The sequence below is a fragment of the Solanum verrucosum genome, unplaced genomic scaffold (assembly GCF_900185275.1).
Source record: "Solanum verrucosum unplaced genomic scaffold, falcon-dt-bn FXZP01000009.1, whole genome shotgun sequence".
Lineage (NCBI taxonomy): Eukaryota > Viridiplantae > Streptophyta > Magnoliopsida > Solanales > Solanaceae > Solanum > Solanum verrucosum.
Window position 1 is genome coordinate 290944 of NW_026020231.1, and position 15840 is coordinate 306783.

Sequence of the window (15840 nt, forward strand, 5' to 3'; positions counted from 1 at the left end):
ACAATCAAGACCCACTATGAATTGAAAGTTTTCTCTGTAGCAGTTATTGTGATTGGAACTCGTGATAAATGAACAATACAAAATGATATTTGGGTTCAAGAGAATTTGTGGTGATGATATCTTGAGAAGAAGAAAGTAGATTAACTATTGTTGAAATGAAATTGTAAGGTAAAATTCTTGAATCAGAAAGGAGGAGACATAATTGAGTGATAAACATGGGAGGGGAGAATTAAGTGATAGTGGTTGATTTGGAGTGAAAGAGTTATTTAAGCAGATAATTAATCAATAATAGTTTTAAGGGATGTGGGTATCTAATAGTATTTTCAAATAATATATTAATATATGGTATACAATACTAAAAGTGGGTAATATATGTAATTATTTAAAAGTAAAGATAATATTAATATATATAGTAGTCAGAGGCGGAGCCAGAATTTTTAATTAGGGGGTTCAAAATCTGTAGAAATAGACACACGAAGTAGCCTAAGGGGGTTCAACATCTACTATATATACATAAAAAAATATTTTAACCGTGTAAAAATAATATAATTTTCCGCCGAAGGGGGGTCGGATGACCCCTCTAAAGATAGGGTGGCTCCGCCACTGATAGTAGTGATGTATGTCTAATAAGGTAGTTTATCCATTAAATTAACCTATATGTGTATCACATGTATATCATGTGTATATATGTGTGATATACATTGATATGCATAATATAAACGGGAAAATGTGATCGACAATGAAACATTTCAGCTATAGAGGAATACCTAAAAACAAATCTAAGAAATTGAAGTGTATTTATCATATACTTTTTTATATTTATAATACATAGTGTCAATTTCTTATTTAATAAGTATAGTGCATTTTAAAACACTTATAATATATTAATATTGCATGCATAATTCACTTTTAATACATAACAGATTTACCATAGTAGTGCTATCATGCTATGTATTCCTATAGATGATTATAAATAAAAATAATATTGCTAGAATTAGTAATTATTTATTAAAAAGTATTCATTCAAGTAATTTTTTCGATAAAAAATGGGTCATAGACGTGTATTTAAATACTAGGAGTCCATTGGAATCAACAAACTCGACCCTTATCAACACACCCCTTTTAAAATTAACAGTTATATATTTTAAATTTTAAACCTACTAAAAACGCTTTAAATGATTTATTGAAAAGAAAAAAGGACAAATATACCTCCGAACTATCGTAAATGGTATGTGTATATCCTTCGTTATACTTTTAGGATGTTAATGCCCTTACCGTCCAAATTTTGGTGCGTATATACCCTTTATACTAACGATGATAGACGTGTCTCAATCTTTAACCATTGATTCGCTATTTGTTAAATTTCTATCCAAAATTTAAAAAAAACCACTCGAATTATTAAAATAAACACATGAATAATTAAAAAATCCACCCAAATTAATATAACCCACAACCTCCAATCAATTCACTCAATTTCAAATTAAGAGACTTAAAACACTTCTGTAGCAGCATCCTTTCCCCAATTATCATCCCCAAATCATCCTCATTCTCAACAAGATATTCTATTGTCCTTTCCTGACTCCAATTTTTCTTACGGGAGGTTATTTTGGGGCTTCAATGGCTGAATTACTGGATTTCAAGGTTTAAATCTTCTTCTTCTACTTCTTGATGTTGCTCTTCCTATTATAGATCTGGTGGGGGTTTCATCTCTTATATACTAATGGAGTTTTGACCGGAAACTTCCCTAAGGTCGTGATGGCGAAAATAACAGACACTGATTGATAGTTATACGGAAGCGAGAGTAAAATCGTGATGAATGGCAGTGAGATTTACGAGATGTCTCATATTCAAAGTAGGATAGTAGGGGATTTGCGATTTAAGTGACATGGCATATGGACTTTATGGAGCGGACTTTAATTAAATTCATATTTATTGGATTCAAATAATTAACTCAATTATATTAATCCATAATATTTATTTGGACTAATATATTCATGAATTTAATATAATATGAATCATTTAATAAATTTTAAATGATTACACACGTAACTAGTATACCATTTTAATTTATTGGTCAACCTCTTGATTAAATAATTAATCACAAAACAATCATCTTAAATGAAGTTCATGTTTGAAACTCTAATGTACCCTCTTTTTCCCTTCATGAGGTACATAATAGTAGGGCCAAACACATACACAACCCCTCAAACTTGTCCTCATTTTTTATTTTGGCACTCCAACTTAGCCTTGTTCCATTTTAACCCTTAAACTTCATTTTTTCTGTACCATTTAAACACTTATACTATTTTTTATGATTTAGTTTTGTTTATGTTCTTCAATTGCAATTTCTTATTTTAGAAAAATAGATGTGCGCCTATTTATTTTCGTAAAAAAATTAAACATTCGCAAAATAACATAAAAGTTTTCAAACAATAATATTATTTTTTGATATTTCTCTGTATTTTTGCATGAAAATAAATTGAGGGAAGTTCTTTGATTTTCTTTCTTAAACATTCAATTAAATTAAATAACACTACTTATTTATTTTTTCTTATCATCTAGGCTATCTAAATTTAACGCAAATACTCACTTTTAATTTTTAATTTAAATCAATACGAATAAAAAAACTCATCTTCAAAAAGACTTGACTGACTTTGTTAATAACACTACTAAAAAAAGACTCTTGTTCATTGCTAATAACACTATTAAACAATGTTAAAACTCGACTGACTTTGTTAGGTTGTCGGTGATTTTAAAGAAAGAAAACCAATACAATTTCGTCGGTTATTTTTCACACAAAAATACATAACACTCTTAAAAAGAAATTATTATTTTTCAAAAAGAATTATTTTTTGTTAATTTTTAATTTCTTAACTAAAATTAACTGACACATGTCGATTTAAAATAAGAAGTTGTAATTGAAGAATATATATAAAAATAAAGAAATCATAAAAATAGTATTTTGTGTTAAAATGGTACATAAAAAATGGAGTTTAAGGGTTAAAATGAAACAAGGCTAAGATAAAGTGTTAAAATGAAAAATGTGGACAAGTTAGAGGGGCTATATATGTGTAGCTAAGAACGCTTTTGAGGATGAATGAAACTAATTCTAATCAGTTTAGACCCTTAATTGGGTAATTCACGTTTAGAATAAGTGGGGGTAAGGAAAAGACTAAAATACGCCGCCTATTTTTTGGTAACTTTCCTTAAATGGACAACCTGACTTCAAAAAGGTATATCTCCCTCATATGAGCTCGAAATTAGCAAACTCGGTGGCGTTGGAAAGTCAGAGATCTTTCATTTGATAATTTGTGGGTCTCCTAACTCATCCTGTACTGAAAGTTATGGTCATTTTAAGTTGACCCAAAACTTAGAAGAACCTAGGAAAGACTTGAATGAATTCTCTTTAAAAAAAATTTGGAATTCAAGGTACTATATCTAGTGATCTTAATACTTAAGAAATTTTAAATTCCTTGGTAAAATCCTACTCACAACAAAGGATAATTCGAGTCTTAGTTCAAAAATTTACTGGGGTATTACATAATTAGTACATTATACTCCTAATGTTGGTTTTAAACTAAACACGAATGATTCTTCTACAGGTAATTCTGGTAAAATTGGCATAGGAAGAGAAATAAGAGATAAATATGAAAACAAGCTTGCACAATTCTTGAGTCCGGAGCCTAAAGGGCAAAAAAAATTGTCAAACATTTCAAAATGGCACATCACTTTTTATTCTAACCAAAATGACAAAATCGTTGCTATTTCGTCTAAAAAAAATTTTTTAATTAAAAATCACTGCCACAGCAGCAATTTTGTAAAATAAATAAATAAATAAAAAATTATTAAAAATCGTTGCCACAGCAGGGATTTTGTACAAAAAATTATTTTTTTTTAAATTAAAAATCGCTGCGATTTTGTAATTTTTTTAATTAAAAATCGCTGTTTTTTCTTTAAAAAAACTAAAACGGCACATAAAAAAAAAAATTAACCAAAAGGGCTTTTGACAAAACAAAAATAAAAATCGCTGCATATTTTCTCAAAAAAAAAATAACTTTTTTTCTTCAAAATCGCTGCTATAGCAGCAAATTTGGTTTAGAATTTTAAAAAAAAAAAGCTTTTTTTTTAATTTAATATTCTTTTATTATTATTTATGATATATAATTCAATTTTCCTCTTGCTTCAACAATTTTATTGAGTATACTGTCGTCTTGTTTATCATTTTTATATTATTAATAAGTAATATTAGACATGAAAATAATAGCACTCGGCATGAAAAACGGTGCCCCTGTAGCGATGTGTAAGGAAAAAAAATTCTGACTTAAAATCGCTGCCACAACAAAAAAAAAAAAAATTTTTTTTACAATGGCAGCGAATATTAATAATAATAATTTTTTTTTTTTTTAACAAAATCGCTGCTGTAACGGCGATTTTTAATAAAAAAAAAAAAAAACTTTTTAGACGAAATCGCTGCCCTACAGCGATTTTGTCATTTTGTCAGAGGAAAATCGCTGTTGACGCAGCGATTTTGCCCTTTTGGTTAGAAAAAAAAGTGATGTGCCCTTTTGAAATTTTTGACAATTTTTTTTGCCCATTAGGCTCCGGTCTCCATCTTATAACCCTAATGGAAAAAAACTCAAATTACGTAACAAACTCAAGTTACTTTATTTTCTAAATTACTACTATAACTGTAATTGAACAAACTAAAGTTACTTAATTATTACTTCTCAAGTTACTTTATTTCCTTAATTACGTATTTACAATTTCTAATTTTTATAGGACGCAAGTGCATAAATTTCGCTAATACGTGCCCCACTCTAACATCTATATGTAAGCTATTTTATACGAAAATTTCAGAAGTACAGTTACTTAATTTACATTATAAAAGTATAGTTTAAACTTTACATTACAACATTTAACCTCAAACACAATTTTCGATATACAATAATATACATTCGATATATAGCAATATACAAAACTTTTATATACTTTTTAACAAAAATATTTAAAATTTGATATACAATATTATACACCAATATATAATATTATATGAAACTTGGGCTAGTTAGCTTAATTTAGCTTATATACACTTTTTGAAGCACCCTTTCTCCTATAATTAACTTGATTTAACAAATTAATATTGAATTATAGAAGATTTAAAATGTTGAATTTAGCTTATATATACTAGTAAGGATGCCCGGGCGTTAACATGAACGAAGTGTTATTGTAAAGTTGATACAATATGTTATGCGTAATAGTAAAATAGAGAGTGCGGAAATAGTGTCATGTCTTTGCTAATAAAAACTCTTTCAACGGTTTCTTTTGGACATATCTTTGTTATAGTTGACTCCAAGTGAGGTAAATGTTGGCATTACCTGCACATGCCATTTAATCTTAAGAGATGGGAAACATAAAGCAAGAAGGAATGATACAAGTGCAGATTTATGTTTCTACTAACCATCAGTTGAAACCTCTGTAAAGTTGAGAGTGTGTGGTTCATTTGAATTGCTTGATGTTTGACCTGACAAGCTAACATTTTTCAAAAACATTGAAAGAACAGACAATGTTTTACTTTGGGAGGTTACTTTTTTCTTAAGATTTAGCTTTCAAGTTGAGGATGAATGGTCAGCAGAACTATCACACTCTAATTTTCTTTAACATCACAGTAACAGTAGTAAGAGATTGAAAAAACAGATGTAAGACGTACAAGAAGTTGACTAATCAGAGGAAATAAGTATGAGGAGCAAGAAAAACCAAAATACACAGCAAGATACAACCATGTTAAGAGTTAGATACAGGACAACTGGTGCCTTAAGAATCAACGACATGTCTCAGACTGACAGAATGCTTATTGGAATGACCAAAACAGCCTAGCTAGTTACTCATTGTTTACCTGTTTCAGTTGGTACTGGACGGTCAAACTTTAGGAAATCTTTCGTGGAAGTAGACGCTTTAGATTCGAGCTCATTATCAAATAGAGTTGCCATGTGATGAAACGGAAGAAGAGCCTCTATGGAGGACTATTTTTCACTTAATGATCGAGGAGAGACAGAGATGAAATTGGGAACAGAACAGAAGGCCTCAGCTTTAGGTTGGAAAATGCAGAGAAGCGTCAAATATGAAAGTTTATAGTTGCAAAAGCAGGTATAACATAGTACCTGAGAGCTTTGTTCAACACGAGATCGCCAATTACACATCTCAACGTACATTATCAATGTTTCTATTTACACGGCATAAAGTATTAGTTGAGTTGTTTCCTTTGTTCTACTCTTGTATCACACCGTGGATATAACTAGCTATTAGTTGAATTGTGCTCCAGAACAACAAATTTAAACAGATATCTAGATGCTTCAACAACATCATTTTGCCAAAGTTACGGAACTGAATTAAAAAGAAAGCCTTATATATATGGGCAAAATTGAACTATATACAAAAAAATTTCCACTACATAATCCATCTAAGGAACGGTTGAATTCTGCAACCAATCGTCAGGAATATCAACAGGAATGTCCTCAAATGCTCTATACATCTCTTCCTGAAATTCATCGCTTCTAATATCATCAACTCGGTGGCTTTCTTCTATTTCCAACGTTGTCTCTGTCTTCTCCATTGTAATAGCTTCATAAGTACTGTTTTGAACATCAAATTCGGTAGTTGTAGCCTCAACTTCATCACAAACCCTAACTTGATCTTCCCTTGTGGAGTAGTCGTTATTATGATTAGGTTCAAGCAACATAAGATCAATAATTCCCGCAACATCTCCAACTTGTGCCTCCATAACATGATCCACGTTCTTCTCTTTACCCATCTTCTTCTTCTTTATTCGACACACTACAAAATCATCTTCTTTAAGAATATGATTGTTTTCCTTAAAGAAACTATATATCCGCGACATGATATTCTACCATCAATCAGGTGTTATTTTGGCCACACTCACTTGTTTCAAACTTCAAATTTCTCTTAAACCCTACCACAGGCGCCGTACAATTCCTCCTTATAAGATGTTCCCCGGTTTGCCCTTTCCACGTCCCTTTAGCACAAATTCGAGAAAACCTTTTATATTCAGTCTTCTGCTTTTTCAAAGGAGTAATAAAGTAACGAAACTTCTCTTCAAAATTAGCTCCAAATATCTCCCATGGTGGTTGATCTCCATATATATCTGCAAACTGGATAGGACATTGTTGATTCAAAGATAATTCTCCTTTGAAAAACCTCTTAAGATAGTTGATTAGCTCCGTATCAGTAGGATGAACACGTATTCCCATTCGCTTCGACATTGATTCTCGATCAAGAGTTAACCTATGTAGACCTAAACGAATTATGTGAATTATGAAGTCTAAACAAAGATAGTTATCTATTTATACACATCTTATTACCATAATGGAAAAAAACTCTAATTACTTAACAAACTCAGGTTACTTTATTTCCTTAATTACTAGTCACTACTATAACCGTAACTGAACTAACTAATTAAGTTACTTAATTACTTCTGTCAAGTTACTTTATTTCCTTAATTAAGTATTTTCAGTTTCTAATTTTTATAGGACGCAAGTGCTTAAATTTTTCTAACAGGTGCCCCACTTTTTGAAGCGCGGTTGTCACACCCCAAATTCGGATGTGATGGCACGTGTCCATTTCCCACCGAACACGTCAGCCTAACCCAACCACAACGATAGAGAAGTAGAAATACGAGAATAAAAGATAATAAATAAGCGGAAGACTTTAATTAAAACTCAACACTACCCAGAATTTGGTTGTCACATGTACAAACCTCTAAATACAGAATTCGAATAAAAATATACAAGTCTCAGAGTATAGTTCTCGAATAGAACAAAACTGAAAGTAAAGATAACTCAAGGGCGCGTCTGGAATGAACCGCTACCTCTCGAGTATATGTCCCGAAGCTCAATCTTCTAAAGAAACTACTAAGCCGAATCTGAGAGAGAGCTGTCAACCTACACAATTGTGTAGAAACAAGGGTGAGTACCGAAAACCACAAGTACTCGTAAGTAACTCTAAACTAAGCAAAACTAGCAGCTACAAACAACTCCTTTTAATCCCAACCGAACCACCGAAACTTCAATCTAGCAGCAAACCAACCAACCTATACTAAACAGATCATATTCAACAGTCAGAACAAACAGTATATCCTCATCAACCTCAGATCAACAAATAAGAGCAAGTAGATCAAATTCCACATAAGAAGGGTAAATCGATACAATCCACACATCACAGACAAAGATAAGGCAAATGCGATGCAAAATGCAATAATGATGTCATGTAGTCGTGATGCATGTCTGTCCTACGATACACATCTGTTGACGTAATCAGTCCGCACTGAATACTCAAATCAGAACCCATGGGGGCCACACATGGACCATGTATCACCGCCGGAACCAGATCCCATCGGCATCCAAATCGCTAGCCGGAGCTAGTCTCAACTGTGTCTCATATCCATCTATCCTCATATCAGTGTCTCAGAACTCATGCAACAGATAGTTCACGCATGGGATGAATAATGAATATGCACATGTCATCAATCACAATCATATCACGATCATATCATAGTATTACACATCATCTGTCTCAATCACAACCATATCACGACCACATCATAGTATTACACATCACCTGTCTCAATCATAACCAATTCACGACCACATCATAGTATTACACATCATCTGTCTCAACATCAATGTCTGTATCAATCATAGCCTACTCATGCTCTTCTATCCCCTCAATATCAGCTATCACATGACTTATTCAACAAATTCAAGTCACATATAACACATTTAGCTCGTTTTATTCCCCATCTTTCATTTACAACAATTTCACTCAACAAATAAAACCCATCCTCAATCCCCATTACTCCCCAACACAATTAGGAAAGTAGTCATGCGTAGTCTAAGAGTTTTACAAAGTTTGGAAGCCACTTGCCTTAAAACGAACTCCAAAAGTTACTTGACTTGAGCCTTTCCTTTCCTAGTATAATCCGGATCATGATAATCTATTCAAACAATTATTCACAATCACAATTCGAGTCCAATGACACCAAAATCAAGAAGTTTAGAGAAAAAGGGCAAAACGGTCCAAAAGTCTCATACCGGAAAACGATACCCAAATCTGGAAATTTTTGATGTAAAATGATCCTTAAAGTATTTGGAAGCTAATGGTGAAAACCAATTTGAAAACGGAGTTGAAATCAATTCACAAACTCAATTTGAAGAAAAATTCACGTTCTTGAAGAAGCCTAAAATATTCGGATCCGAAACCCCAACTCGAAAATGAAATATCTCTTGAAAAACATCTTACCCATGCTTAGATAAGTTCAAATATGAAATTTCATCAAAAACGGAGTTAAGATTGACCTTGAAATTCTCAATTTATCAAACTTTAACTTTACCGGGAAAGTCCAACTTGTACGCGATTAATATGATGAAAATAATCGATGAATCAATAATTTTATGTTAAAATCAGTTTACCCATAACATAAGGATCGTAAATATACCTTTTTCATCTAAAAAGGAGTCCAAATCGATAAAACCCCAATTTTTTCCAAGAGATTTACGGATAGGAAAAAAAACCAGATAAAGAAATTATAAGGAAATGTCGAATTGAAGATTGAATACTAACCCTCATATTAATTCAAGAAGAAAACCATAAGAATCACTCCATTCCAATCTGTAGAACTCCCGATATGCTCAAAATACCAAATGAATACAGTCTGAGATTTTTATAACAGTACATGGCTGTTATGCACCAGAAAAACAGCAGTTAATCTTTCACTAAAAAGGCCGTAATTTCCTCATACGATAGTGAAATGACCCGATTCCTTTTTGTAAATGTCTTAAATAATGATACGGACCTGTTCGGTCAATCGGAGCTCACTTTCATGCTCGTTTGCCCAGTCAAATATCATTTCTACTAGGTAAACAATTATTTCTTATTTGCGATAAAAGTCCAATCTCGGGTTAGTGAAAATGCACCAAAATTTGCAGATAAGTCCTATAATTCATGCTCAAAATTTCAGAACCTTCGGAATAATTTTTCAACCTTTAAAACTAATAATGAACCCTTTAGTTGCCACAATTTGCTGAAATAGTGTCAAAGCATCTAAGAAGCTTAAAAGCTCACCCAAAACTCATTTGACACTTCTCGAACACAAACCAAATATACTACTAGCTTGAAAATGACATTTCAGACTCAATGAAATCGTCGGAATTTGAATTCGAGGTCTCCTTGACCCGGTATCCGATAAGGCGTCAAAAAACTAACTTTAGGCTCAAAAACTCGAAATGCACTCGGGGCTTCTAAAAATTCAACCAAGACTCATTCTAGACTTAGAATCACTCCCTGAATCCAACGGTGCCCTCGGAATTCCATTTCGAGCACCGGAACCTCGTTTGTTGACCAAAGTCAACTCTTGATCAAAATTTCACAATTTTTGCAACTTAGGACCTCAAATCTTCGTTTTAACTCCAAATTCGACTCCGTAAATTCTCATAGACCCGTTTCGACATTCTAAAACCGCTGAAATCGACGGAAATCCGATTCGAGTCTCGAAACTCCAAATGACTCGAAATAGCACTTTTAACCAAACTTTAACTCTTAAAAACTCAACTTTCCAAAAACTCAACTTTTCATCAATTTTCCTTCAAACCAACTTCGAAAATACAACAATTAGGACTTGGGGAAACTATCGGGAGGGGTAAAACGGTCATTTTATGAAAATTTCCAAAAATGACCTTTAGGGTCATTACAGCGGTTTCTCCTATAATTAACTTGATTTAACAAATTAGTAATATTGAATTATAGAAGATTAAAAATATCTTTGAAGAGACCTTTTTTTTTTCGTTAACTGCAGAGATTTTTTTGTGCCCCACGTTATATTGATGCCAACAGGAGCTGTTATTTTAGGTAAGTTGTTGAATTCAATTCCCTGAATTTTTGTCACATAATAAGATTAATCAATATTTATGAACTAGGTTTTAATGATTTTTTGTATTCTTTTATTATTTTTAGTACTCTATAAAATTTTTATTTTTCTTTATTATGATTATATAAAATAATGAATTAATAAAAATAATGAATTGAGCTAATTTATAAATAAACAGATCAATAATCAACTCAAACTGGGACGAATTGGGCGGATTATAATTTAATGAGCGTATTTTTCCATCCATAGTTAATCAAACCACTAGTGAGTAGTGATCATCCTTTTAAGAACACTTAGCTATACATTTACAATCTTAGGAAGTTCACGTTGAACACACTGATTTGTTTGAGTTATGCATGAATTTTATATTCATGCACGTAACTAGTATACCATTTTAATTTATTGGTTAACCTCTTGACTAATTAATTAATCTCAAAATAATCATCTTAAATGAGATTCATGTTTGAAAACTCTAATGTGCCCTCTTTTTCCCTTCATGAGGTACATAACTAGTACTAGTAATATTCTGACAAAATTAAGACCTTTTAATCAACACACAATCAATCAATCATATCTTGGTGCAGTAGAATTAGTGGAAACAAAAGAGATGTCAACACATAATCTTTATCGATTTTTATATAAATCTCATTGGTTTAATTAGATATACTCTAGTTTGTATTATTATAAATTTTACCAGATTTTAGTGCATCTAGACCCATCATCTTACATGTATTTCTAAATCAATGAGATCAAAATTAGATGTAATTTATTCTAGATACACAGTATTCAAACAGATTCAGATATATTTGAGATACATAACAAATCTCGCTCGTCATATACATGAATCACACTAGATAAATACATATACATATGTAATATTTTAAAAGTATATATAATGATAATAAATATGATAGCGGAGTATGTATATGTTGTTTATCTTAATAGTAATTTATTTATATTAAAAAAATTGAATCCTAAAGTGTAAAAATTAATAAAAGCACCCGAAATATACAAATCAAAATATCTACGTCAACTAAAACTATAGTTACAATGCGTAATTAGGCAAACTAAAGCTAAGGAGCATAAATAAGATATTAGCCTAGAAATACTAACTGGGTTAATATTTGAAAGAAAATGACCAAGTATTTTGTTATAGCCAAGATGAAGTAGATGTTGGTATTCTCTTTTTTTTATTGGGAAAATTATGTAGAATAGCAAACATTTAATTCAAATTAAATGTTATAGCTATTGTTTAGATTAATTCCATTTCGCAGCTAATATTTCGCTGATCTTTCATTTGGATGGGACCTGCGGATTTGTATCAGATATAAAAAAAATGGAAGATATATTTATATACATTTTTATACAAATCAAAGCGCATCATTTTTCTCCCCGCTTACTGACTTGACGTATCCGAGCGCTTCATCTAATACTAAGCGTCCACAGTCGTTCAATAGTAATATAACCCAACCAAGGGTTAGGATCGTTTCCACAGAGAGCAGTTTACAATTGAGAATTAATAGAAAAGTAAAAATGTGTTCAAGTTAATTATAGCTATAGGCATGAACGAGTAAAAACATGATAAATTAAAAAGGTGACACAAGTGTCAATTATCACAGGGGGTTTTGTAAGCAATTATGAACTAAAATGACAACTCTAGCGAAAGTGCAAATATGGAGACGGGATTCTTGGGATGTGATAGGAATATGGGCTAACATAAACAACCGGGTAAATGCTATTTATAGTAAATCGCTGTAAATTGATACCTAGGCTAGACTTTAGTGGGGCAAATTTTCTCTCGAACATTTTACCCCAAATCAAATTGGTTTCTCTCAAACACCGATAAGCGGCAATGAAGCGCAGCCTTCGCCTTAGTCCATTCACTCTCTCGAGCTGAATGTGTGGGAGAGGGTTCAGGATTCACTCTCTCGAGCTGAACCCACGACAACCCAATAACCACAGACTATCGATTTAGTAGTTTTGGTTTTACAACCTCTCTCTCGAGCAAGTAAAAAATACGAAGATAAAATTGTATTTGCAACTACAACCCCATTAAATTCAAACACAACTACTAAACGAAATCACCTTTAAACAGCAAAATAACTATATATAAGCAATACCCAGTAGTAAATTCAACCCATATTCACAAAATCACACCCCAAGAATTGGGGTTTTAGCTAGACATAGTAAAAGGGAAGAAATCGATACCAAATTGCATGATAATCAATTGGGTCCAATTTATATTCACTTGAAACAAGTCTACGTTGAAGAATCTTCAACACCCACTTCCAATTTCTTGGAATTGGAAGTCTTCAAATCTTCAAAAGCTAAGAAAAATTGTCTCCAAAAACTAAGTTCTAAAACTGAATTTTGAAATGTAAAATTTTAAAATTGCATCCTAAACTAAAAAATTCAAACAAGTATTTATAGGTGTCAAAAATTGTGTTGCGAAGGATCACTCGGCGAAGTTAGTCGGGATAGCCGATCCACTCGGCGATCCGCCCTTTGGTCTGGTTCATCACCTTTTTGCATTGTCCTTCAACAACTTCAAGCTCTGTAACTTTGGGCGATATAGCACTGCCTTGCGGAGCCGTTCGACGACTCGCCAACTGCTCCTTTCTATCGCCTATTTGATTTTGTCCTTCAGGGCTTGGCACACTGGAAAGTTGGGCGAGACTAAGGCCAGTCGACGACTCGCTTAATGGTTTAGGCGATCCTCAAACCTTCTTTTCTTCGTTCTTTCGGCTGCCTTGTTCCTTTTTGCTCCATATTGTCCATGCTTTGTCCCTAAGTTCAAATACCTAAAATTCAAATGTTTACATCAGTTATTGAGACAAAATATGCATTTGAGGGCACTAAATCCATTAAAACAAAGCCCTAAATGAGTCCAAATTGTGCCCCACTTTTTGAAGCGCCCTTTCTCCCATAATTAACATGATTTAACAAATTAGTAATATTGAATTATAGAAGATTAAAAATATCTTTGAAGAGACCTATAAGTTGTTGAATTCAATTCCATGTGAATTTTTGTGACATAATAAGATTAATTAATATTTATGAACTAGGTTTTAATGATTTTTTGTATTCTTTTATTATTTTTAGTACTCTATAAAAATTTTATTTTTCTTTATTATGATTATAAAAATGAATTAATCAAAATAATAAATTTATGAATTGAGCTAATTTATAAATAAACAGATCAATTATCAACTCAAACTGAGACGAATTGGATGAATTATAATTTGATGAGCGGATTTTTCCGTCCATAGTTAATCAAACCACTAGTGAGTAGTGATCATCCTTTTAAGAACACTTAGCTATACATTTACAATCTTAGGAAGTTCACGTTGAACGCACTGGTTTGTTTGAGTTATGCATGAATTTTATATTCTTGCACGTAACTAGTATACCATTTTAATTTATTGGTCAACCTTTTGATTAATTAACTAATCTCAAAATAATCATCTTAAATGAAGTTCATGTTTGAAAACTCTAATGTGCCCTCTTTTTCCCTTCATGAGGTACATTACTAGTAGTAATATTCTGACAAAATTAAGACCTTCTAATCAACACATAATCAATCAATCAATCACATCTTGGTGCAGTAGAATTAGTGGAAACAAAAGAGATGTCAACACATAATTAATCCGTATCGTTTTTTCCCCTCCCAAGTACGAATTAATAACAACCATAATAATATATAATAATAATAATAATAATAATAATAATAATAATAATAATAATAATAATAGTAGTAGTAGTAGTACGGGAAATTTACATAAATCCAATTGGTTTAATTAGATATACTTTAGTTTGTATTATTATAATTTTTATCAAATTTTAGTGCGTCTACATACATCAAGATACATGTATCTCGAGATACATGAGGTCAAAATTAGGTGTCATTTATTCTAGATACGCCATATTCAAATAGATTCACATGTATTTGGGATATATAACAAATATTGCTCGACTGATACATGAATCACACCACATAAATACATATACATGTATCTACTATGTATCTAGTGTGATTCGTGTGTATCTGGATACATAACTATCTCCCTCTCCTTCTCGCTTACCTTCCTCCCAGCTCGCTTGCCTCTTTCCCTATTTTAGTGCATCTAGTAGCAAACATACAAACAAAATAATTGGAATAGTTCCGAAGATAATATGTATCTTTCTAAAGATATGGTAGGAAACTCTTAATTAGTGGTAAAATATGTACTCCCTCCGTCCCATTTTATGTGGCACTTTTCAGATTTCGAGATTCAAACAAGTCTATCTTTGACTATAAGTTTTTCATAGATCTTTTAAATATTTTGAATTATCATTTATTAATTATTGTGACTTATAGTACTTTTTACATAATTTACAAATATATAAATTTCATTTCAAAAAAATTGAAGATTCTATGTGCCAATTTCCAGTGGTCAAACTTAAACTGTTACTCTCGAAAAATGAAAAGTAACACATAAATTGAGACAGAGGGAGTAATATTTTAAAAGTATATGTAATGATAATAAATATGGTAGTGGAGTATGTATATATAGTTTATCTTAATAATAATTTATTTATATTCAATATACTAAAAATAAACCGTCGTGTTTTGCACCCTTAATATATATACTCCCTCCATTCCATTTTATGTGGCACTTTTCAAATTTTGAGATTCAAACAAGTTTTATCATTGACCGTAAATTTTTCATAGATCTTTTAAATATTTTGAATTATTAATTATTGTGACTTATAGTACTTCTTACGTAGTTTACAAATATATAAATTTCATTTCAAAAAACTTGAAGATTCTATGCGCAAATTTCTGGTCAAACTTAAGCTGTTTGACTTTCGAAAAACGAAAAGTGTCACATAAATTGAGAGAGAGTTTATTTTTTTTGTCATTT

At 31.6% G+C, this 15840-nt stretch overlaps 2 protein-coding genes and 1 pseudogene across 3 annotated transcripts in view; all 3 read right to left on the reverse strand.

Moving 5' to 3' along the window:
- Positions 1-15840, reverse strand: part of LOC125832105 (rac-like GTP-binding protein 3) — a 235728-nt gene that overhangs the window by 138662 nt on the left and 81226 nt on the right. The gene's annotated exons all lie outside the window — the stretch shown is intronic.
- The window catches only part of LOC125832090 (serine/threonine-protein kinase STY13-like), a 111560-nt gene that overhangs the window by 20602 nt on the left and 75118 nt on the right, over positions 1-15840 (reverse strand). The window lies entirely within an intron of this gene.
- Positions 6458-7277, reverse strand: LOC125832176 (NAC transcription factor 32-like; annotated as a pseudogene).